The following is a 23,420-nucleotide window of genomic DNA, read 5'->3' as shown; positions in this document are numbered from 1 at the left end:
TTTAAGTCAGTGAAAGTACAGGCCTCATTTCGCTGTGAAGAAACTTTCTCTTCTTCCCACTTAAAATTTTCTGAACCTAATCATCAAGGAGCCTTTTGCCAGGCTCATGGTCATTGGCCCATAAATGAATGACACTCTCAGGCTAAGGGCTAGCTAATCGCTACGTCTGAATGCTGTGTGAGTTTACTGTGTGTTCTTTTTACTTTTCAAAGTCATAACATATCAAGTACAGTGGCTTCTGCTTCCACATTTGAGCTGCTTGACTAAACAGGAGGTAATCCCTCCTCACCTTAGGCTATTGCATAATGCATTCCAGCTTGTTGCTCTGAGTATTTTTGACAGCTTTAACATTTGTTACTGATGGTTGAGCTTGGATTTTTTGATCCATGAATCTGAGTGTCTTGGCTTACTCTCATGCTCATCTTTCCTTGGTCAGCAAAGTAGTCTGGGGGCCTTATTCAGGAGCTGGTGCAAGAATGAACATCCCCCCCAAATAAGTATTTAATGTTTGTGAATGATTGTGTTCAACATTTGAATGCTCTCTTTGGAGGTGGTGGCACAAGATAGTTATTCTTCAATGTTGTAACCATCTTGTCCTCCCTTTAAAATGGGAATGTTATACATATTTTTACCTAAAATCTTCATCTCTTTGAAGTGGGGGCTGGTTCACAGTCCTCTCTTGCATCTACCTTTCCAAATACCACTGCCTATTTATTCTTAGCATTCTCTGCTGCTATTCATTTTACATAGATAAATTGTATTTTTTTAATTTTTAAAAAGATTTATTTATTTTGAGAGAGAGAGAGTGAGAGAGAGCAGGGAGAGAGGCAAAGGGAGTGTGAGAGAATCTCAAGCAGACTCCTCACTAAGCATGAAGCCTGATGAAGGGCTCAATATCATGAAGCCTAATGCAGGGCTCAATCTCATGACCCTGAGATCATGACCTGAGCCAAAATCAAGAGTTGGATATTCAACTGACTGAGCCACCCAAGCACTCTGATACTTTGTATTTTAAATAATAGTTACTGAAATTGTAAGTAAATACATCAAAAATAAAATAGTCTTTGTGTAGGAATATTAAAAGTGTTGTTTTCTCATCTAAACTTCTTTAATAAACCATATTTTATTTGTAAAAATATGAATTTTAATGCAGTGAATAAATAAATGTGATGATATTAAGAATAGTTATAAATTCCATTTTAAAGTTATTATTCGTTCACTTCATAATAGTAATTCTAGGAATCTACAGGAATAAAATAAAGAGAAAATCCAGCAAAATCATTCAATTATTTAGTATGATAAATTTTATTTTTAAAAATGCTCCAAGATGAAACAATTCTTAACATCTGAGAAACCTGAGGAAATATTCTATGGTCATGGAAAATAGTGTTTAGTAAAAATATCTAAGGAGATAAAAATATAATATTTATGTAGAAAAGCAGGTGAAATGATCTAAATTAAAGTTATTCAAATATTTTTATCCCACATTCAGCAGGAAATATATAGTGCATATGACCTTCATATATATATAATCATAAAAATTTTTAAAAATCCCAAAACAATAGGCTATTATATATAATGCATGAAGAATTTAACCTGTGACCTATTAGAGTGATTTCTTAACCAGCAAATGAGTTATGATCTGTAGTTAACCCAATACTGATCTGACCTACATAACTAACATATTATGAGACTGTTCTATAAGGAAATGAGTTATAATATTCATATTTTTATATCTGAGCACTTGGATTTGGTATATTTTAATTTTTACCTTATTCTATTTTGAATTTTAAAAATATTGACAACACTGGTGAACATAATGTAATGCACACTGTTGTTGAATTACTGTTTGTATACCTGAAACTAATGTAACATTTGTGTCAACTATACTTGAACAAAAATTAATAATAAAATAAATATGCCAAAAATATTGACAATACAAAATATTAATTATACAATCATGATTCATTTTTTCCTTACCATATTTTTTCACCAAGTGTAACTATGTTTTACATTTTTGAGTTTCATTTCCTTCAGTTTCTGTCCAGTTTTCTTTCTTTTTTTTAATATTTATTCATGAGAGATACAGAGAGAGAGAGGCAGAGACACAGGCAGAGGGAGAAGCAGGCTCCATGCAGGGAGCCTGATGTGAAACTTGATCCCAGGACTCCAGGATCACACCCTGGACCAAAGGCAGATGTTAAACTGCTGAGCCACCCAGGGATCCCTTTGTCCAGTTTTCAATAGGGCAGGGGTCTACTAATTTCTATAGTGTTTTCTTGGTAATAATTCAAGGTAAGTAATTATTACATAAATGAATGAGTGGATGAAGAGGTATATTAATGACTTGTATAACAATTTAAATGTCCTTTTATGATGTAAATATTTTTTTCTCTAATTTACTTCATTATAGAGAACCATAAACTCTTCTAAAATGGAAGTTAAGATAGTAAAAAAACCTTGACATTTTCATGTTCAAAGTGCACTGTTGCCCAAAATATTTGTTCAGTGTTAAGACAGAGTTATGTTCTGTTGTACTGTATAAAATGCAATATTCTTACCAAAGAATGTGGGTGCTGAAGCCAAGGCAAACTGTAGTGTGGATCTTGGCTACATGACCTTCTATATATGTTACTGGAAAGTTTATTGATTTCAATGAGATTGTGCTTCCTCTGTTGTAGAATGAAAATAAAATTTACCTCATGATCTTTTTGAATAATTAATGGAATCACTATGTACAAAATGCGTAGGATTATGGCTGACATATATGTTAAGTGACTTCTTTTCCTCTTTCCCAACTACTTGGATAGACTTTAAAAACATTTTCTAATTAAAACAAATAAACAGAAAAGCTGACAACCAATTTTAAAATATATACAACCATATATTTTTTAATGTAGGTTTTTTTTTTGTCAACCCATGACTTAGTTTTAGCAATACACAAGGTAAAATTTTAAGTATGAAAACATGAAGTGTAAAAATAAGGTGGCAAAAACACACACATACACACTATGAAAACATGTGGGAGATGTTTATAGTTATATGATGTAGTGTAAAAAGTGTCTTAGAACTAAAAGCAGTAAGTTGAATATAAATCATCATACACTCTTACACTTACAAAAATAATGCTCACATATATCTCAGAAATTTTGGCTAATAAGAATAGACAGTGTTTCCTGAGTTGTCCTATATTCCCTAAATTCCCTAATATTAAAAAAAATCCCTAATATTCCCTAAAATTTGAAAGCAAGATTGTTTTCATTATAGTTTTTGTTTATTATTTTGTTTATTTTCAGAGTTTCATAAGAAACTGAAGCCAGTTTACCAGACTCTATGAAAAATATTCAAAATTTTGTAAATAAATATTAAAGATATAGCATTAATAAAAGAAAAAGTTAAGGTTAATTTAATACAGATTTATATGCATATCTGAAATGAGAATGGGGAATAGTCCCTTGTGTTAACTAATAAAAGTAAAGATCAGTCATTTTAGCAAAAAAAAAAAAAAAAAAAAATAAGAAGGGCTATTGGGTTCATTTTAAAGCAGAACTGAACAAAATAATTTTTATTCTGATAAAAAATATTTGGTTGAAATTTTTGAAATATCATAAATTAATAAAAATAATATCCCAGAGGTTTTGATTTTCTCTTGAATTATACCTTTTTACACAAATAAATATATAAAAACCCAAAAAACCCACAAATACTTAAATATAAACAAAAAAGTCAAGAAATCAATTTAAAATTTAAAAACATCATTATACATCATTTAATTTGGAGCTAATTTCCTTAATATATTTGCTTACATGTTAATTTTGTGAATTAATGTCTTAATGTAGAGAAAATATTCCCAAAATAATATACAAAATTTAAATAACTTAATTATGAGAGTCAATACTGCCCAGCATGTAAACTCAGAAACACAGGGCATGGGTTCAAGTGCTGTTCCATCTGTTATGAGTCTCAAACCCTATATTCAATTTTGTGTAAAATCTTTTTGCCTCTTTTCAACAAATGGCTTTGGGAAAACTGGACAGCAGCATGCAGAATGACCACTTTCTTATACCATACACACACACACACACACACACACACACAATTCAAAATGGATAAAAGACCTAAATGTGAGATAGGAAACCATAAAGATCCCAGAGGACTTTGGCAGCAGTTTCTTTGACGTCAGCCTTAGCAACTTCTTACTAGACAGGTCACTGGAGGCAAGAAACAAATGCAAAAATGAACTACTGGGACTTCATCAAGATAAAACGTTTCTGAACAGTGAAGGAAACAGTCAACAAAACTAAAAGGCAGCCTACAGAATGGGAGAAGATATTTTGCAAATGTCAGGTCTGAAATCTATAAAGAACTTATCAAACTTAACACCCAATTAACAATCCAGTTAAGACATGGACAGAAGACATGAATAGACATTTGTCCAAAGAAGATATCCAGATGGCCAACAGACACATGAAAAGATGCTCAACATCACTCATCATCAAGGAAATGCAAATCATAACCACAATGAGATATCACCTCACACCTGTCAGAATGGCTAACATTAACAACATAGGAAACAAGTGTTGGTGAAGATGCAGAGAAAGGGAAACCCTCTTAAACTATTGATGGAAATAAAACTGGTACAGTCACTCTGGAAAACTGTATGGCAGTTTCCTCAAAAAGTTTTTTTTTTCTTTTTTTTTTCTTTAAAAAGTCTTTTTTTTCTTTTTTTTATTTATTTATTCATGATAGTCATACAGAGAGAGAGAGAGGCAGAGACACAGGCAGAGGGAGAAGCAGGCTCCTTGCAGGGAGCCCGACGTAGGATTCGATCCCGGGTCTCCAGGATCGCGCCCTGGGCCAAAGGCAGGCGCCAAACCGCTGTGCCACCCAGGGATCCCCTCAAAAAGTTTTTTTGAAGAACTATACCCTATAAGCCAGAAAATGCACTACTAGGTATTTATGCAGATGATACAAAATACAGATTTGAAGGGATATATGTACTGTGATGTTTATAGAAGTATTATCAAGAATAGCCAAACTATGGAGAGAGCCTAAATTAAGCCTAAAATAAGAAGTGATATATATATATAATTTTCATTTTACATTTTATATATATATAAATAAATAAATAAATAAATATATATATATATATATATATATATATCACATAGATACAGTGGGATATTACTCAGCCATAAAAAAGAATGAAATCTTGTCATTTGCAGTGATGTGGATGGATCTAGAGAGCATAGTGCTAAGTGAAACAAGTCTGTCACATAAAGACAAATACCATATAATTTCACTCATTTGTTGAATTTAAAAATCAAAACAGATAAACATAAGGGAAGAGAGACAGAGAGAGAGGGTGAAACAAACCATAAGAGACTCTTTTTGTTAAAGAGGGTTTTTGAAGGGAGATGGGTGGGGAATGGGCTAGATGGGTGATGGGGATTTAGGAGGGCACTTGTCATGCATGATGAGCAGTGGGTGATCTATGTAAGTGAAGAATCACTGAATTCTACTCCTGAAACCAAAATTGCACTGTGTGTTAACTAACTAGAATTTAAAGAAAATTTTAAGAAAGAAAATCTCTGCTTCAATAATTCAATATTTTTTAAAATGGAGATTAAAATAACATTTCTTTTGTGAGATTTAAACCAGTCAATATCTATATATTACATCAAAGTTCTCAAGACATTTTAGCTGTTACAATCATTGGAGGAAAATAGAAGATGAGCAATAAGTGCTCACAAAAATATAAATAGGCAATAAGTATGTGAACTCTAGCCAATCATGCTTATAAACCAATAAATGTAACAATAAAATATCCTCTTTGGCGTATTGGACTTAAAAACTTTCTCTGTTGATATAAGTATGGGAGAAAAAAGGGACTCACAGTCTTGGAAAGAGTAAATTGATCTAATTTTTTTAAAGATTTTATTTATTTATTCATGTGGGGGGGGGCAGAGATACAAGCAGAGGGAGAAGCAGGCTCCACGCAGGGAAGCCCGACATGGGACTTGATCCCGGGTCCTCAGGACCATGCCCTGGGCCGAAGACTGCGCCAAACCGCTGAGCCACCTAGGCTGCCCTGATCTAATGTTTTTTGAAGGCAATTTAGAAACAACCATCAAACTAAAAGTGCACATATCTTTTTATATAGAAATTCTAATTCTAAAATTACTAATATTTAAAACATGTCTACTATATTGATAATGGAAACATTAATAGATGTAATATTTTAGTTACAGAATGAGTTGCATATGCCTTAAAGAGTGTATACAGACACTCATGCATAATATGTATATATAGGTACATATATATATGTTTATGTTTATATATGCAATGAAACTTACTGGAAACAAAGAACATTTTAGGTAATGGTTCCTTAGAAAAAGTAAGACTATGGAGGATGGAACCAGTTGTGGTGACAGGAAGGAAGACACTTCATTTTCATTTTACATCTTTTAAAAGGAGACATGAACATGCGTAGTTTTCACAGCAAAACTATTTACATTTAAATAAAAACAAAAACAAAAACAAAACAAAAAAAACATTTCAACGATACATAAAGTATCATCACACTGACTAAGCAGAATAGAAAGTAAATAATTTAACAAAAAGGACATTTAGAAAGATCTGCTTATTTTAAACTTCCTTTTGTTTCAAATCTTATGCTTATACATATTTGCAGAACACATTCTTTTATATTTTTCATTAAAAAAGCAATGAGGAGAGGATAACACTGCTAAATGTGTGTCCATCTCACATAAATTTTATCAAAAATTAGCAGCAGTCAAAATTCTTGAGGTTTAGATAATCTTTGGTAAATATACACAAAATTATAATTCATATTTGTAACCTGAATGGATTTAGTTGAATTACTATTAGAGAAAAACAAAGTTGTGGTCTAGAAATCCCACATAGCTCTAGGATCAGAGAAAAATGTATTTTTGTAGTGTTGGGTAAATACTTGCTCAACTGATCAAGACATTGCCTTTGTTTTTCATCATTGTATCTCTTGCCTATATTTACATTAAGATTTTATTTACAATAGTTTACAATTCATATGTCATAAATTGACTCAGAGAAAGTTGATGCATTTTATAAAGTTCAAACTGGGGACCTTTTTAAAAATAGAAAGCTAGGGATCCCTGGGTGGCGCAGCGGTTTGGCGCCTGCCTTTGGCCCAGGGCGCGATCCTGGAGACCGGGGATCGAATCCCACATCGGGCTCCCGGTGCATGGAGCCTGCTTCTCCCTCTGCCTGTGTCTCTGCCTCTCTCTCTCTCTGTATAACTATAAATTAAAAAAAAAAAAATAGAAAGCTAATAGAAAGCTTAATCTTCACCTTCAGTAATCAGTCTATTAAGATTCTGATTTGCAAATTGGGGATCAGCATTAAGCCATAAATGGCACACATTTTCTATATGTAAATGATGCTGTATTAAAAGATCTTTGGGCAGCGCTGGTGGCTTAGTGTTTTGGCGCCTGCCTTCGGTCAGGGTGTGATCCTGGAGACTCAGGATTGAGTCCCACATTGGGCTCCCTGCATGGAGCCTGCTTCTCCCTCTGCCTGTGTCTCTGCCCCTCTCTCTCTCTCTTTCTGTGTCTCTCATGAATAAATAAATAAAATATTTTAAATTAAAAAAATAAAAAATAAATAAAAGATCTATAAACAAAATATGGAATCTTAAAATTAGCTTGTCATATAGTTAATATTTTTATATTAATTACTATTATCCGTACAAAAAAGGATAATTGCTAACTATGATTTAGAAGATATTTATTTTTAATTACATTTTAGAGAGTCAAAGGCTTAGGTGAACACAGCTGTATATCTTTGTAATGTTTGTTTTTTTAAAGAACGGTAGAAAAGACCATATCAATATATTTTGCTAAACTGAATATTTTCTGGTTAGCTAGATTTTTCTGGAAATTTTCTTATAAAAGAAAATGATTTACATATTACTGATTATGGTATTAACTGAGCAGTTACCGTGCAATATGAGATACCATAAGTGACAGAATGAAAAGAACACCAATTGATGAGAAAATGGTTGATTTAACAATATACAAGTTATTATCCCAAGTTGTCTTTTATTAATAAGTTAAAATGAGATATGTAAACAAGACACAGCAGTGAAAAATCATTTTTTACCATTTGCATGGTCTTTCTATTATCACTATTCTAAACTATAGAATTCTCTCAAATTAACATAGCCTATTTTATATTGGTGAAAACTTTCCTTATAACCTTGGACAATAAAATTAATATTTGGCTCAAATTTTATGCCAAGAATACATCAATTTCATACAAATACTCTAATCTCTGTAGTAAATAATATATACTTTTAAGTTTTGTCTCTTTTTGAAATTTGAATGGTCAAGAAAATGAAGAATAAAAATCACACACACTCAACACACATCTTTCATGCATGTTGATAACATCAGGCCAATGACATCAATAAGACAGTGACTCAGAAATGAGAATTTCTTTCTTTGCTATTGATACGAGAATTTTGAAAACATCCTTTAAAAAGAAATAGAATACAGTAAACATTCCAGTTTTAACTTAATCTTGGATTTTAAAAAAATTCTGGCAGTTTATCTTACTTTTTCATATAATTTAATTTCATGTGCAAAATTTTTGATATTAAAAGATGTAAGAATGTGCATTTTTCCTTATTTCATTTGGAATGCACATAAAAATTAGTCTGTGAGATACTCACGTTAGGTAGCATTTTGTTACGGATTTGATTTAATCCAACAAACAATATGGTTAGTAGTTTATAATATGAAAAATGAATTGGCACTAATTGTAATTGACATTAGGAGTTTTTCTGATTATTTTACATTTGATAAATAGAGGAAAAGGAGGAAGGAAGTTAGATCTGAATTTCTCCTACATGCTTAAACAGTGTTAGATTCTCTGCAAATGCTACGTTACAACAAATTTTATTCCTTACAACACCTTATAAGTTATTTCAATCTCCATTTTGAAAATAAAGTAATTAAATGTATAAAGTTAAGTATAAAGGCAAAAATATGAGAGGTATCCTACATTCTTTTGTAACCCACAAATATAGTCACCAAGCACTATTAAATTTTCCTTCTTAGCATCTTTCATATCAAACCTCTTTTTTTGTATTTCCTGTTAATGCCTTTGACCTTCATCACCTCCTGCCTGAATCCCTGCAATAGTTCCCAGGAAATGCAATAGATCTTCCCCCACTGCCTCTCTACTCCTGCGATGTAAAATGAATCACACGAATCCTTGCTTAATACCCTTCAGTGTGTCACCATTTTTCATAGGATGTAGTCTGAAGCTCTTGGCAAGCTCTACGAGATTGTCTGCTTTCTGGTCTCTGCTCATCACTCAAGGTTTATTTTTACAGACTCTCATTCTATTTTTCTCCTAGACTTCTCAGCCATTCCAAGATAATTGCTGCTCCAAATCTATTTTTTGCTGCTTTACATGAGTATTTCCCACCTGTCTCCCTCTAACTTGAGCTCTCTACCCCCCCACAACCTAATTTCTAATAGTCTTCTGTAGGCTAGTGATAATGTTATCACCTACAGAAAGCATACTTTCACCTGATTTCCCCCATTCTCCAACCTCTCTTACAAGTAAATTGACAACCTATTTCCATTAAGGCCACCTAACTTTGTATAAGCATTAACTTACATGATTTTCCCTGATGATTATACTGTGATTTCCTGAGGGCAGAAACTATGTTATATTTTGTATTTAGTGATAACCAGCACATTCTTTTGACATAGCAGGCAATACTGTTTTGGCTATAAGTGAATATTGTTGGAGGATAAGGGCAGTACTACATTAGGTCAAGGGAAGGGTGGAATGGTCACCAACAACTTACAAAGAAATGAACTAAGAGTCGATTCAGGCTATTCCAACAGTTATCAATTATGGACCTTCGTTCAGAGGTTAGTAATTAATGTGACTCAACTTTATTGTTCCATATCTATATGAGTGTGTGTGTGTGTGTGTGTGTGTGTGTGTGTGAGTGTTATGGGTTTCAAGTTTCCAATAGACTAAATCAGATTTGCATCAGTTGAGTCAGGCATGTACAACTGAATCAGTAACAATAATTTTGGTTCTTCTAGTGAAATATAACCAATAGATGCCATGCACAGGAAAGGAGGATTGTTGAGAGCCAGGCCACGACCTTATGAGGTATTCACTAAAGCATCCAGTGAATTTTAGCTGACGAGGTAGTGGTTAACAGGAAAAAAGAGCAGGCACATATATAAAATGTGTATCAGCTGAAAAACAGTAAATCCAGAAGTATAAAACCACTAAAACTTCTGAGACTTTAACAGTCAAAACCACTAGAGACAAATCATCAGCAAGTTCTTTAAAATTTTTCAAAACTCCTTGATCTTAAATTATGCCTATAACTATAGTAATTAGAATTATGGAAAATGTTTTCTTTCAAAGGAAAATAGTATCAATAAGGTTATTACTTTTATGAAAAATAATCTTTCTCAAAGGCGATATGGCAAAAATAGATACATCAAGTATATGCTCAAAGTTAGTATGGACTTCTGGTCTTCTTTGTTTTTTTCTTTTCTTTTCTTTAAGATTTTATTTAATTCCAGTTTGTTAACATACGGTGTAATAATAGTTTCAGGTGTAGAATTTAGTGACTCAGCACTTCCATACATTACCCAGTGCTCATCACAAGTGCCTTCCTTCATCTCCATCACCTATGTCACCCATCCCTCCAACGACCCTTTGTTTTTGTTTGTTTGTTGTTTTTTATTGAAGTGAATGGCATAGCTTTCCATTTTGTTTATAATTCAGACAGTTTGAAGTCAAACTTGGTATCTTCTCTCTCCCTCAACCACATATTTAATTCTTCACCCAATTCTAATATGTATGCCTATATAATATCTCTAAAAATGTCTGCTTTGCCTACTTCAATTTGCTGTTGTCTTTCATCCACATTAATAGTGAAGTAGCCTCCTAACATATAACTAGCTCCTTTAAATGTATCCACTCTGCCAATCTTCATCTTTTCAATTCGTTTTTCATACTTCATCTAGAATGAAGTAGAACCTTTGAAAATACAAGTTTAAGCATATTCCTATCCCATCTGAAATATTTCAGAGGAGTTTCATAGCTCCTAGAATAAAAACAGGATCCCATAATTTGGTTTGCTAGTAATTTATCTCCAACTTCATCTAGCACCTGGCTCTTTCTAATCAAACCAGTCTTGTTGCTTGTCCTGTGTACTTAGACACCTCTCATCATTGTAGGTATTGCTCTCTTCATCTAAAATTCTCATTCACTACTATTTCACTTAATTAATTTCAGTTCATCTTTATGTTCTGTGTTCAAGCTAATTTTCTTAGAGAAGACTTTCTTGATCTCTCAGCTACATCCAATTCTGATACAATACTTATTCTTACATGACCCGTATTTTTAGCTTATGCTCTTTCCCAAGAATCTGTCACAGAACCAGTTTTATTTGTTTTAAATATGATTAATGGATTGCCATCTCTATGTTACACAGTATTTTAAGGTCTATGAAGGCAAGGAAATGCATTTTTCTATTCCTAAGGTGTCTACTGCATGACAACAATAGGTATGTATTGAATACATGTATAAATGAAGGACTTTTCACTGAAATGTTAGAGATCTTTGAATTGTAGGATGTTACTTTTTTATGGTTCATGGATTTTTAAATAATTCTTTTATTTTTGGAATTTTTAAATAAAAACAAAAAAGTTATTTTTAAGATAATTTGAATGACTCATTATCTATCCATTTATATTCTTGTTTATATGTTTAAGGTAATATACCTATTCTTATATATATTAAAAACAGTTATCAATTGATAATGTCAAGTTCTGGATTTCATTCACAAACTTCTGCTTGATTAACTGATTAAAAATATAAATTTCTTATTCAGTGATTATTCAGACTGGCCTAGGAACACACTCCTATAGTTCAAAGTAACAACAAGGGATGCCTGGGTGGCTCACTGGCTGAGCTTCTGCCTCTGCCTCAGGGCATGATCCCAGGGTCCTGGGATCAAGTCCCGCATCAGGCTCCCTGTGGGAAGCCTGCTTCTCCCTCTGCCTATGTCTCTGCCTCTCTATGTATCTCTCATGAATAAATAAATAAAAGATCTTTAAAAACAAACAAACAACAAAAATAGCACTTCCTATTGCCAATAGAGTTGATATGCCCTAATTCTCACCCTAACTGGATGGCAGGTTTCTCTGTTAAAGATCATGCATTTAATATATTTTACCCCCAAGGAATTTGGAGAATTCTAGACTCTGAGTAGATAGCCAATATATAATTTACTCTATTTTTCTTCCCACATTCATGCTCCCTTAGCTGCTTTAGATTACTTATCTGCCATTTCTGCAGCAACCTTTTGGGACAGTTCACTGAACCAGAATATTTAAATGTTTCCATGCAGTGTGTAGTTTATGCTTACCCTGGTTCTTAAAGCATATGAGAACTCAGTACAACTAGAAAAATATTTGGTGAATTGAATATCAAAGCATTTACCTTTGATTCTTTTCTGAGGACTTACTTAAAGATATTAAAATAACATAAATGTAAAGTGAGAGTCCTTTAAGCTTCTAAGTAACAGAAAATATCTAAACACAGTGGAAGCAATAATACTAATGCTTTGGGTCTCTTCTGGATGACTGCTTTCAATAAATATTTCTCATCTTTATTCCCTTTTCATCCCTTCTAACTACTGTCAATCATGCTAAAGTGATCTTACATGCTTTATGCACAATCTTTTTTTTTTTTCTCCTACTCCTATTCTTCTCTTCCTCCTCCCTACAAGTATATCATTTATATTTAGAATTGATAGCATGAGGGAAGCTGGGGAAAAGATGTGGTTGACAGTGGACAACACTGTTCTTTGAAATCCCACTTGGCTTCCTGACATTGCACTTTTCACTTAACTTGCTAGATGTGTGTCTCCAGCTTTTCTGAGATTAAGTTTCTACATGTAAAAGGCAGAGTGATCACCTCTCATATCTAACTCACAATCTTCATTTTAAGCTTGATACAAAATAATTTATGTGAAAATACTTTGCAAACCCTAAAAATGCATATATTTCAGGGGATTTATTCTGATCTTATTTATCATTAAAAAGAAAACCATTGTAATATTAATCCTATTCCATATGTAAAAAAAGTCCAAGTAATGAATAAAAATGAGTTCACTTTTTCTTTAGGAGAGAAATAAGCTAGCAAAGAAGAGTACTGTTCATGAATGAAGTTTAAGGTAACTTAATATTCCCATCATCACCATAATACTCCTTCTTGGGACCCCTGGGTTGCTAAATGGTTGAGCATCTGCCTTTGGCTCAGGGTGTGATCCCGGGGTCCTGGGATCAAGTCCCGTATCAGGCTCCCCATAGGGAGCCTGCTTCTCCCTCTGCCTATGTCTCTGCCTTTCTCTGAGTGTCTCTCATGAATAAAAAAAAAAAAAAAAAAACTTAAAAAAAAAAAATCCTTCTTCTTGCTCATTAAGCACTGAATCCAGAGTGTGCCTATTGTTTTCCATGCTATAGATGTTACTTAACAGTTGCTTTAGAAAATTCTTTAAAAAAAAAAAAAAGAAAAGAAAAGAAAAGAAAATTCTTTAAAATACATTTTCTTATGAATTAGCTTGGGATGAGTTTGTCACTAGGAAGAAGAATAAGCAACATGTAGAAACATTTGCTACCTCTGTACTTTTGTAATAAGTTTTCCTCTGTGAGTACCCTCTTGATAATTAGGATATGAGTATTTGGAGCTTCTATAATGAAGATAAAGAATAGAAAACATTCTTTGATGAGACTATCAACCAAGACTTAAGCTATAGAGGCCCAAGTCACATCCTGAGAAATCACCTTGGGGAAAGTGACACATAGTGGAGAAGTTTGTTTCTTGTTTTATTTTAAGAATTAGAGGCAGCAGAAAGAGAAGATAAAATCATAGCATATAGCATAGAGAAAGAATTTTGCCTGCTAAAACAACAAATAAGATCAATTGTTCACTGTGAAGTAGACATGTGTAGAAAACATCTATATACCTCTCATTGCCGAATTTTAAGTAGAGTAAATCTATCATTAGTCGCTGGTTAGGCTTTCCTTAAAGTATACAAAGAACTTTCTGAATTAAATATAATAGAAATTTCTTGAGGAGAGAATGTCTATACTCAAAACATCATATCTTCTAAGTTATAGATATAATCATGAATTAACAGATATTAAAAGGGGATTATTTTTACCAAATTACTGAATTTTCATTATTAATTGAGGTTACCCAATCCAGTTTGAAATATCAGAAACTAAGTAGTTATTTAAGAACAAGACTGGATATACTCTGGTTTCTTTTCAGATCATATAAATCTTTCTCCCTTTTAAGAACAAGACTGGAGAATAAAATGTCAAATATTGTTTACAAATATGTTAAGGGTTAGTACATCCCTGGGACAAGCAAAAATACTTTAAGTTTTATTATCATTTACATGAAGAGTGTTTGAAAAAGGAAGACAAAGATACTTCTTGTAAGAAAGGAATTCTCTGAGAAATTCGCTAAAAAAAACCCACAGTATTTGAAAGATGTAAGTGAATTATTAAAACTTTATAATGATATCACCTGTTTTCTCAAATAGCTTGGGCTTCTGCTTTTATCATAGTCAAAGGATCATATAATTAATATAGATGGGGATCTCTGGGTGGCTCAGAGGGTTAGTGCCTGCCTTTGGCCCAGGGCATGATCCTGGAGCCCCGGGATCCAGTCTCACATCGTGCTCCCTGCGTAGAGCCTGCTTCTCCCTCTGCCTGTGTCTCTGCCTCTCTCTCTCTGTGTCTCTCATGAATAAATAAATAAAATCTTTAAAAAAATTAATATAGAAATAATGCAAAGGTTTTTAAAGTCATGCTTTTCAGCTGCTAATTTTAAGGGACACTTCATATTATAAAACTGACATATATTTTTTTTTATTGATAATCTTTAAAATACTTGAGTACTAATGTAATAGTCTCTTAACCTGCTCTACTGTTGGTAACCTTTGTCCTTTCTACTTCATCATTTATAGGCTATAAAAATCACCCTTCTACATCAATCTAAATCATAATCCCACTTAACACCATTCAATGACTTCTTCCTGCTTACACAATAAATTCAAATGAAATCCAAAACACTTATTTATGATCTAGATCTCAAAATTTCTTTTTTGTTCATACTATGTTCCATCAATAGCAAACCACATGCAATTGCCTACATTCCTCTATACTTTCATATTTTTGTTTTCTTTTTCAATACCTGAAATTACTTTCTATCCTTTGTCTCAGATAATTTTTCTTGTCTTTCAAAGCCTACAATAGTCAGCTATTGACACCCCTCCTGTCTGCATTTTTACATATACACTTTGGCCTTACTCACATAATTGCTCTTATTACACTGTACTTGAACATATTGGTAAATTTTTGTCTACATTTTCAGCCTTTGAAAACAGAATGCTTTGTTTTTGCATCCCCAGTACTACCTAACACACTTCTTAGCATATATTTAGGAAGCTTTGTTTAGAAGAACAGAATAGATGTGGGGTGAGATGGACTTAACAAATGTTAATTTGTTGTTGCTGCTGAATTATGCTATTGTTTGCCAGAGTTTAGTTAGGAAGTTAGATAAGGACAGACTATTATTAATTTACAAAGGCCAATATTCTCTAAATAGCCTTGGCTTTTGCTATAACTCCTTGTCTCCAGAACCCTGCTGAGCCAAAGATAAAGGCATGGTTTTTTTGTTTGGTTGGTTGGTTTTTCTTTTTCTTTTTCTTTTTTTTTAGTAATGAAAGAAATTACAAGAAACAGGAAAAAGAAAAAAAAAAAAGAATGCAATCAGTGTTCCTGCTCTATAATTTCAAAATTGAAAATACTGAATAAAAATAATTCTCCAAAAACTCCTTTTTAAAAAAAAAAAAAAGAAAAAATCCTTTGATAATAGACATTTGATGATCCTACATATCATAACAAGTGGAAAATGGTGAGTTACATCCTTTGGTTTGGATCATTTGTGACTGTTCTTTAACCAGGTGGCTATCTGGGAAATTTCCCTAACTAGGTTGTTATCGCTTCTGATTATGCAAGTTTGTTTTATATTTCCATAAGACGATCATTTGAAATTAAAGTTACAATGGAATCTTTATTTCTTATTTAGGTTAATAGGTAGGAAGATAAATAATTTGCATATATTTGTTTTTCATATTGTTTTCATTGAGTTTGTCCAATTAAAACCAAATCTCAAAAAGTACTAATCAGTGAGACATTAGCAAAGCCTTTGAAGTATGCAGATAAATCAGGACATAATGCCTCCATCAGTGCATTTACTTCCCATAAGAAATATAGTAAGCTATAAGAACACTAAAACACTTCCATCTTCTTATACTAATTTTAATTGTTAAATTTCTATGATCAGATAGCTTTCAAGAATGTATGAATCAGACCTCTTTAAAGAAAAGTAAAATCTTCCAAAGAAATACTGTTATTTGAATCATTTAAAATATAAGGCAGACATGAAAGAAATATTAGTTGATATGTCTCAGTCTTCATCAAAATTATATATAATGAAGTATTACATAAAAGAGATAAAGGCATTTTTTCCTGTGTTTTCATTTATCACATAAACCTGATTTATAAAGGAAGTTTATACTTTTTTACTTATTTATTTTTTTGCATCAGGAAGACCTTGTTTGTTTATTAAAAAGCAGTTATAAACATATGGCAAGATGAAAACAAAAGTGAGAACACTAGCTAAGAATCAAAAAATGAAAGCCAAATGTGACTTCACAGCTCAACTTATAATTTAAGAAAACCTCACATTTTGTTTAGGAAGACTTCCAAACGCTGCTATATCTTTAGAAGTTTTATTATTTTTAAAATGCTTACTAAGTATAATAGTTACTATTCCCAAGGAGTTTTTAATGCCCATATAAAAAGATAACTAAAGAGACAAAGCTGTATGTAATTGATGTGCTGAATACATGGTAGAGATAAGTAGTATAGGAATTTTAAAGAAGCAGAATTTACTTTGCATTAGGATGATCTGGAACCATTTAAAGGGTGAATAGATTTGAGTAAGGTGACAAAAAGGGAAGTGACAGTATTCTTGAATTGGAATAAGGAGAACTAAGGTGAGAGCTACAAGGTACAACTGTTTGAGAGAAAGCCAAGACCTGTTAGATCGCGGGAGTAGTAGTGCTGTGCCCAAGATCGCGAATCCGAGAAACCACCGAGGAGCCGACCCCGATGCAAACACACGAGGGTTGATTTACAAGCTCGAGCCTGGGTCCAAGTGCACGACGCAGCGGAGCAGGGACTTGGACCCGAGGCTAAGAGGCAGCAGCTTTATAGGGGCCCGTGGCCCATGGGATGCGCGGAAAGTTGCACAGTCAGGTCGGTCCACACGCAGGTGCCGATTGAATTACACCTTACCCTATAGGATCCACTTGAGCTGGCCCGTCACTGAGCCGATATCCGATTAGGGTGTGCCCTGGGCTTGGCTAGGGTGGGGCAGTGCCCAAGGCAGGTGCAGCACAAAATGGAATCAGTCCTGCTCTGCTTGTCCAGGGGTAGGGGATTTTTGTTAAAGTTCCTGGGTCCCACAGTAGGTCCACATTAAGAAAGCAAGAGGAAAGGGACGCCTGGGTGGCTCAGTGGTTGAGCTTCTGCCTTTGGCTCAGGGCGAGATCCTGGAGACACGGGATCGAATCCCATGTTGGGCTCCCGGTGCATGGAGCCTGCTTCTCTCTCTGTCTGTGTCTCTGCCTCTTTCTGTGTCTCTCATGAATAAATAAAGTCTTAAAAAAAAAAAAAAAGCAAAAGGAACAATGTGATTTTAGTAGCCAGGAAAAGATAAGTGAAGTCAACAGAGATTTGAGTATGAATTTCTGATCAGAAACACAATGACTGACCTGGTATCTTTTTCCCAAGATACCCCCAAACTAGAAAACAAAGAGGGTGATTATTAATCTGGTTGTTCTGAAAAGCACAAAGAAACACTGGCATTAGAAAAACAAAAGAACAAATCTACTTTAATTATATTAAAACTAGACTATCTTTAAAGGGTATTTAATTAAATTATTTATTTATTTATTTATTTATTTATTGTTTTCTAAACTTTTTATTTATTTATTTATTTGACAGACAGAAAGAGAGAGCATGCACACAATCAGGGGGAGGGGCAGAGGAAGAGAAAGTAGCAGACTCCTGGCTCAGCAGGGGAGCCCAATGCAGGGCTCAATCCCAGAACTCCAAGCCTGATTCTAAGGCAGATGCGTGACTAACTGAGCTACTAGGTGCCCCACTCCTTCCTTTTAGAGAGACAGAACTCTCATGCCTGTAGGAGTGGTAGGGGAGTGGCAGAAGAAGGACAAAAAGAATCCTAAACAGGCTCCACACCCAGCAAGGAGCCCTACAAGGGACTTGATCTTATGACCTGGAGGTCATGACTTAAGAGTTAACTGACTGAGCCACCCAGGTGCCCCAAAACCCGCATACTTTTATTTGTATTTTTTAAATAAATAATATTTTTTCCTTTGAGGTAAAGACTTAGTTCGGCTCATTAGATTTGCAAGTAAAAGAAAGCTACCCTCAGATTTTCTTTAAGCAATTAATTGTAAGGCTGCATTAGAGCTTGTTGGTCTACTAATACTTAGTATGGCATCTGCTTCTGCTATGCCAATAATTTGACTTAATAATAAAAAACAGGGATCCCTGGGTGGCGCAGCGGTTTGGCGCCTGCCTTTGGCCCAGGGCGCGATCCTGGAGACCCGGGATCGAATCCCATGTTGGGCTCCCGGTGCATGGAGCCTGCTTCTCCCTCTGCCTGTGTCTCGGCCTCTCTGTGTGTGTGTGTGTGTGACTATCATAAATAAATTAAAAAAAAATTTAAAAAAACAAAAATATATAGAATGAAAGAAATGTGGTAAAAGAAGAAAATAAATAGATAGTGTGGTTTCCTCTCAAAGGCTTCAAAATAGAGCTCTTCCTACTAACTTATATATCAGACTGTGCGGACCAAACCTGCCAGGTGCTGTGTGGTCTCCTTTGATACTTAGAACTGCTCAAAATACCTCATTCAATTCATTAGATGACTTCATTTCAGAAATCATGCTTTTTACTGAAATCTGAAAGCAGAGAGGTCCGGAACTGGCTTTACAAAGAAATGAAATGGTTTATGCAAGAATAGTTCAAAAGGAATGCAGAGGTTTCTGGATTGCTTGTGGCTTCAGTAACAGTGATGCATAGATAGTTTGGGGGCATATCTTCCTAGATTAGAGTTGATCAACAAGTGAGATTCTTCAGCAAATTGACCCAATTCATGATCACTGGCCTTTGAGATATGATGATATTTTATTAAGATAGTTGATGAACATTTATTTAGCACCTACTACACACAAGGCATGACATCATACATGGTAAAGTGTAAATCTGTGTTTACTCTTGTTTCTTTACAACAGATACCTACATATTCATCATGGTTGCATTATTCTCATTTCAAAATGAACCTGACACTACATGAATCTATAGTCTATAAAATTTAGCCAACATACAGAGAAACACACTGCTGTCGCAATTTCTATTTTCAAGATCATAAAACTGCTCTGATATTTTAGTCACAGAGAGAAACCTTTATACCATTTCCACAATTGGGCCTGATTAAATACATAGGCTGCATTTGTAATTAAGCATGTGCACAGAAAACACGAAGTACCCAATTACCTACACGCTCATTGTAAGCCTGTTAACATCTCATATGTCTCCTGAGATCCATTGCCCTTTTAACTAAGAATAAAACCACCTGTCTCCCCTGGGAAGGCTGGCATGTCTGAAATAGTTGATTGTTTGCTTTTGATCTAAATGCCTCTTCTGTTCACGGCTTAATCTATTGATTGTACTTTAGCTTATGACTGCTTTGCCTTGAGATTTCCCCCAAGGATTATAACCTATCTAACATTTATTCAGCAGAACCAATGCCCCTAATCCTTAGGGTTTCCTGAATGGCTACTGAATGACCTTTTAAGAAACTACCAGAGTGTATGTACAGGGGATATGAATACTATCCCTAGTCTAAATATCCTTCCAATCCCTTTGTGCAGCTTCTGTCTTAAAATAAATGACCTATTAGATAATAAGTGACATTATGTCTTTAAAATATTTTTTTTAATTATAAAATAATTTTGAGCAGTTGTGACAAATTTAACAACACAATACAATGTAGAGGAAAACTTCGTCCCAAAACTTCCAGTCTGAATGTGGCAGAGACACATAGTAATTTTCCTCTTTTTTTTTCTAAATATCACACAAAAACAACAAAGTAAATAGGCAAACAAACAAAATGTCTCCATTTTGCTGAAGCTTAAATGTATGATGTATGTCCCATTCATAGACTGGCCCATCAAAAGCAAGTATGACTCTCACAAAAGCTATCTTTGTGGAGTGAAGTGCAACAGAAGCCTTGTAAGGGGAAGTGAACAGAATGCCCATATAACTGCCTAGAAAATGCCAGTAAAAATGAATTTTCTTGACTGTATAATGCAAACCCAGAATTGAAAAATGCCATAATTTGCATCTAACAAGATCTGTAGGTTCTAGAGGAAACATGTAGAGGTCAAGCAGAAGCTGTATAGAAAGAAGGTGCAAAAAATAACCCACAGTCTTGAGGTGCAGGCTGCAGAATAGGAAACAAAACAGGCACTCCTTATAGGAAACTTGTACAACTAACTGGGCCAGGAAATCCAACTCATTCTCTGATGAATAATATTAGAAGAAGTTGAAAAAGAATCAATATAGAATTACTAAAGGAAGCTTTGCTGAAACAGTGATGCCATGAAACAGAAAATTTAGGTCAAACATTTTACCAAACCTAGAAAAAGTAACAAAAAAAATTTGTTTCAATGAAGAAATATCAAAAAACTTGAAATGTCAACTAAAAAAAGATGGTGAGGCAATAGTGGTTTATTAAAATGGACTTATAAATTCAGTACAGAGAAAAATTTTAAAGAATGCAAAAGACCAAGGCAGAATGGACAATATGGAAAACACCATAACTACCATGGAGTATAGAAACAGAAAGGAAAATACAAATGAAAAGAAAAAGTAATAGGATTAGAAAATGTTAAACACGTAGCATTTAATATTAACATATTTGTGTTTCCTATAAAGATGAAGACAAAATATTTAAATATATTTAAAAATTACTAAAGGAGGGCAGTCCCCGATGGCACAGTGGTTTAGCGCTGCTTGCAGCCTGGGGTGTGATCCTGAAGACCCGGATGGGGTCCCATGTCAGGCTTCCTGCATGGAGCCTGCTTCTCCCTCTGCCTCTCTCTCTCTCTCTCTCTCTCTGTGTCTCTATGAATAAATAAACAAAATCTTTAAAAAAACTTACTAGAGGAATAAATTCAAAATGGATTAAAGATCTAAATGTGAGCTGTGAAGCCATAAAATTCCTAGAAATGAACGTAGGCAGTAATTTCTTTGACATAGGCTATAAAACATTTTTCTAGATATGTGTCCTCTGGCAAGCAAAACAAAAGCAAAATTAAACTATTGAATCTACACCTAAATAAAAACCTTCTGCAGAGGGAGGGAAACTATGAACAAGACGAAAAGGCAACCTACGGAATGCAAGAATATATCTGCAAATAATGTCTGATAAAGGGTTAATATCCAAAAAATTATAAAGAACTTACACAACCCAACACACACACAAGCACACACACACAAAAACACAAAACCAATAATTTGATTAAAAATGGGCAGAGGGCCTAAATAGACATTTTTCCAAAGAAGACATATAGATGACCAAAAGACATATAGAAAATGCTTAACATTGCTAATCACCAGGGAAATGTAATTTTTTAAAAGATTTTGTTTATTTGACACAGAGAGAGAGCACAAGCAGGATGTGGCGGCAGAGGGAGAAGCAGACTCCCTGCAGAGCAGGGAGCCCAATACAGGGCTTGATATATAATAGGCTCATGACCTGAGCCAAAGGCAGACACTTAATCGAAACCATAATGAGATGTCATTGTAGACCTATCAGAATAGCAACAATCAGAAACAAACAACAAACAAAAATGACAAGTGTTGGTGAGGACATGAAGCAGAAACCCTCATGCACTGTTGTAGGAATGCAAATTGGTGCAGTCACTCTAGAAAACAGTATGGAGTTTCCTCAAAAAAAAAAACTGAAAAAAGAAATAGGATATTTTCCAGTAATTCCATTACTGTTTTCCCAGAGAATACAAAAACACTAGTTAAAGGGATATATGCACCACTATGTATATTGTAGCATTGGTTACAATAGCCAAACTATGGAAGTAGCAGAGGCCATCAGTAGAAGAATGGATAAGAAAGAAGATATACACACATATATATATATATAATATATATAATATATATATGATATTACTGCACGTATAGTAATATTACTCAACCATAAAAAGAGTGAAATCTTGCCACTTACCACAACATGGATGGAGCTAGAGAGTATAACGATAAGTGAAATGAGTCAGTGAGAGAAAGATAAATGCCATATAATTTCACTCATATGTGGAATTTAAGAAACAAAAACATAAAGAAAGAAAAAAAGAGAAAAACCAAAAAACAGACTCTTAAATACAGAGGACAAACTGGTGGTTGCCAAAGGGAAGGTTGGTGGAGGGAATGGATGAAATAGATAGATGGGATTAGAAGAACAATGTACATACACATATACACATACAGAGGAGTATCAGACATTAAATAAAAGCTTTTCTGGATTTCATGTTTTTGGTATTTGTCAGTGTTTATGTATTTGCAATGTGTGTGGCATTTTTCTTTAGTTTTTTTTTTCATTTTTCTTTATATAAACATTTACTTTGAACCTAATTAGGTTTTCAAAATTGTACATTCTTTTTCTTAATGGCCTTGAAATTGTGTAAACTCAAGGCCCTCAAAAAAAAAAAAAAAAAAAACTCAAGGCCCTCCAGCTTCATGACATGTTCCTATAGAGTTATACTTCCCTGCCTTAGAAAAATATTTTTAAAAAGTCCTATGTTTCATCATTTCTAAACATCCCTTTGAAATCAGTTAGTAATGAAAACCTGCAGGTTAGTAACAGTCTAATTTCACAAGGTGAAATAATTTTGTTGTTTTGGCATGAAACCAAGAAGGAAGTCCAGATTTTATGAAAATGAGAATGATTTTCTTTTATTGATTCACATAGTAATGACATTTATTAAAGGACTGCTATTAACTAGGGAATGCGTAAGAGGAGAGGAGCCAAACTCGCCTGGCCTTGAACTTCATGGAAACTAGGCTCTGGCAGGAGGTTGAAATCAAAAGAATAATTACAACAAGTTTGATTATAGCTGGGATACA

The 23,420-nt window shown here is 33.9% G+C and overlaps 1 protein-coding gene across 3 annotated transcripts in view; it reads left to right on the top strand.

The window, feature by feature from the left end:
* The window catches only part of CNTN5 (contactin 5), a 1,295,471-nt gene that overhangs the window by 475,581 nt on the left and 796,470 nt on the right, over window positions 1-23,420 (top strand). The gene's annotated exons all lie outside the window — the stretch shown is intronic.

The sequence above is a fragment of the Canis lupus genome, chromosome 21 (assembly GCF_003254725.2).
Source record: "Canis lupus dingo isolate Sandy chromosome 21, ASM325472v2, whole genome shotgun sequence".
Classification (NCBI taxonomy): domain Eukaryota; kingdom Metazoa; phylum Chordata; class Mammalia; order Carnivora; family Canidae; genus Canis; species Canis lupus.
This window is presented reverse-complemented; position numbering and strand designations above follow the sequence as displayed.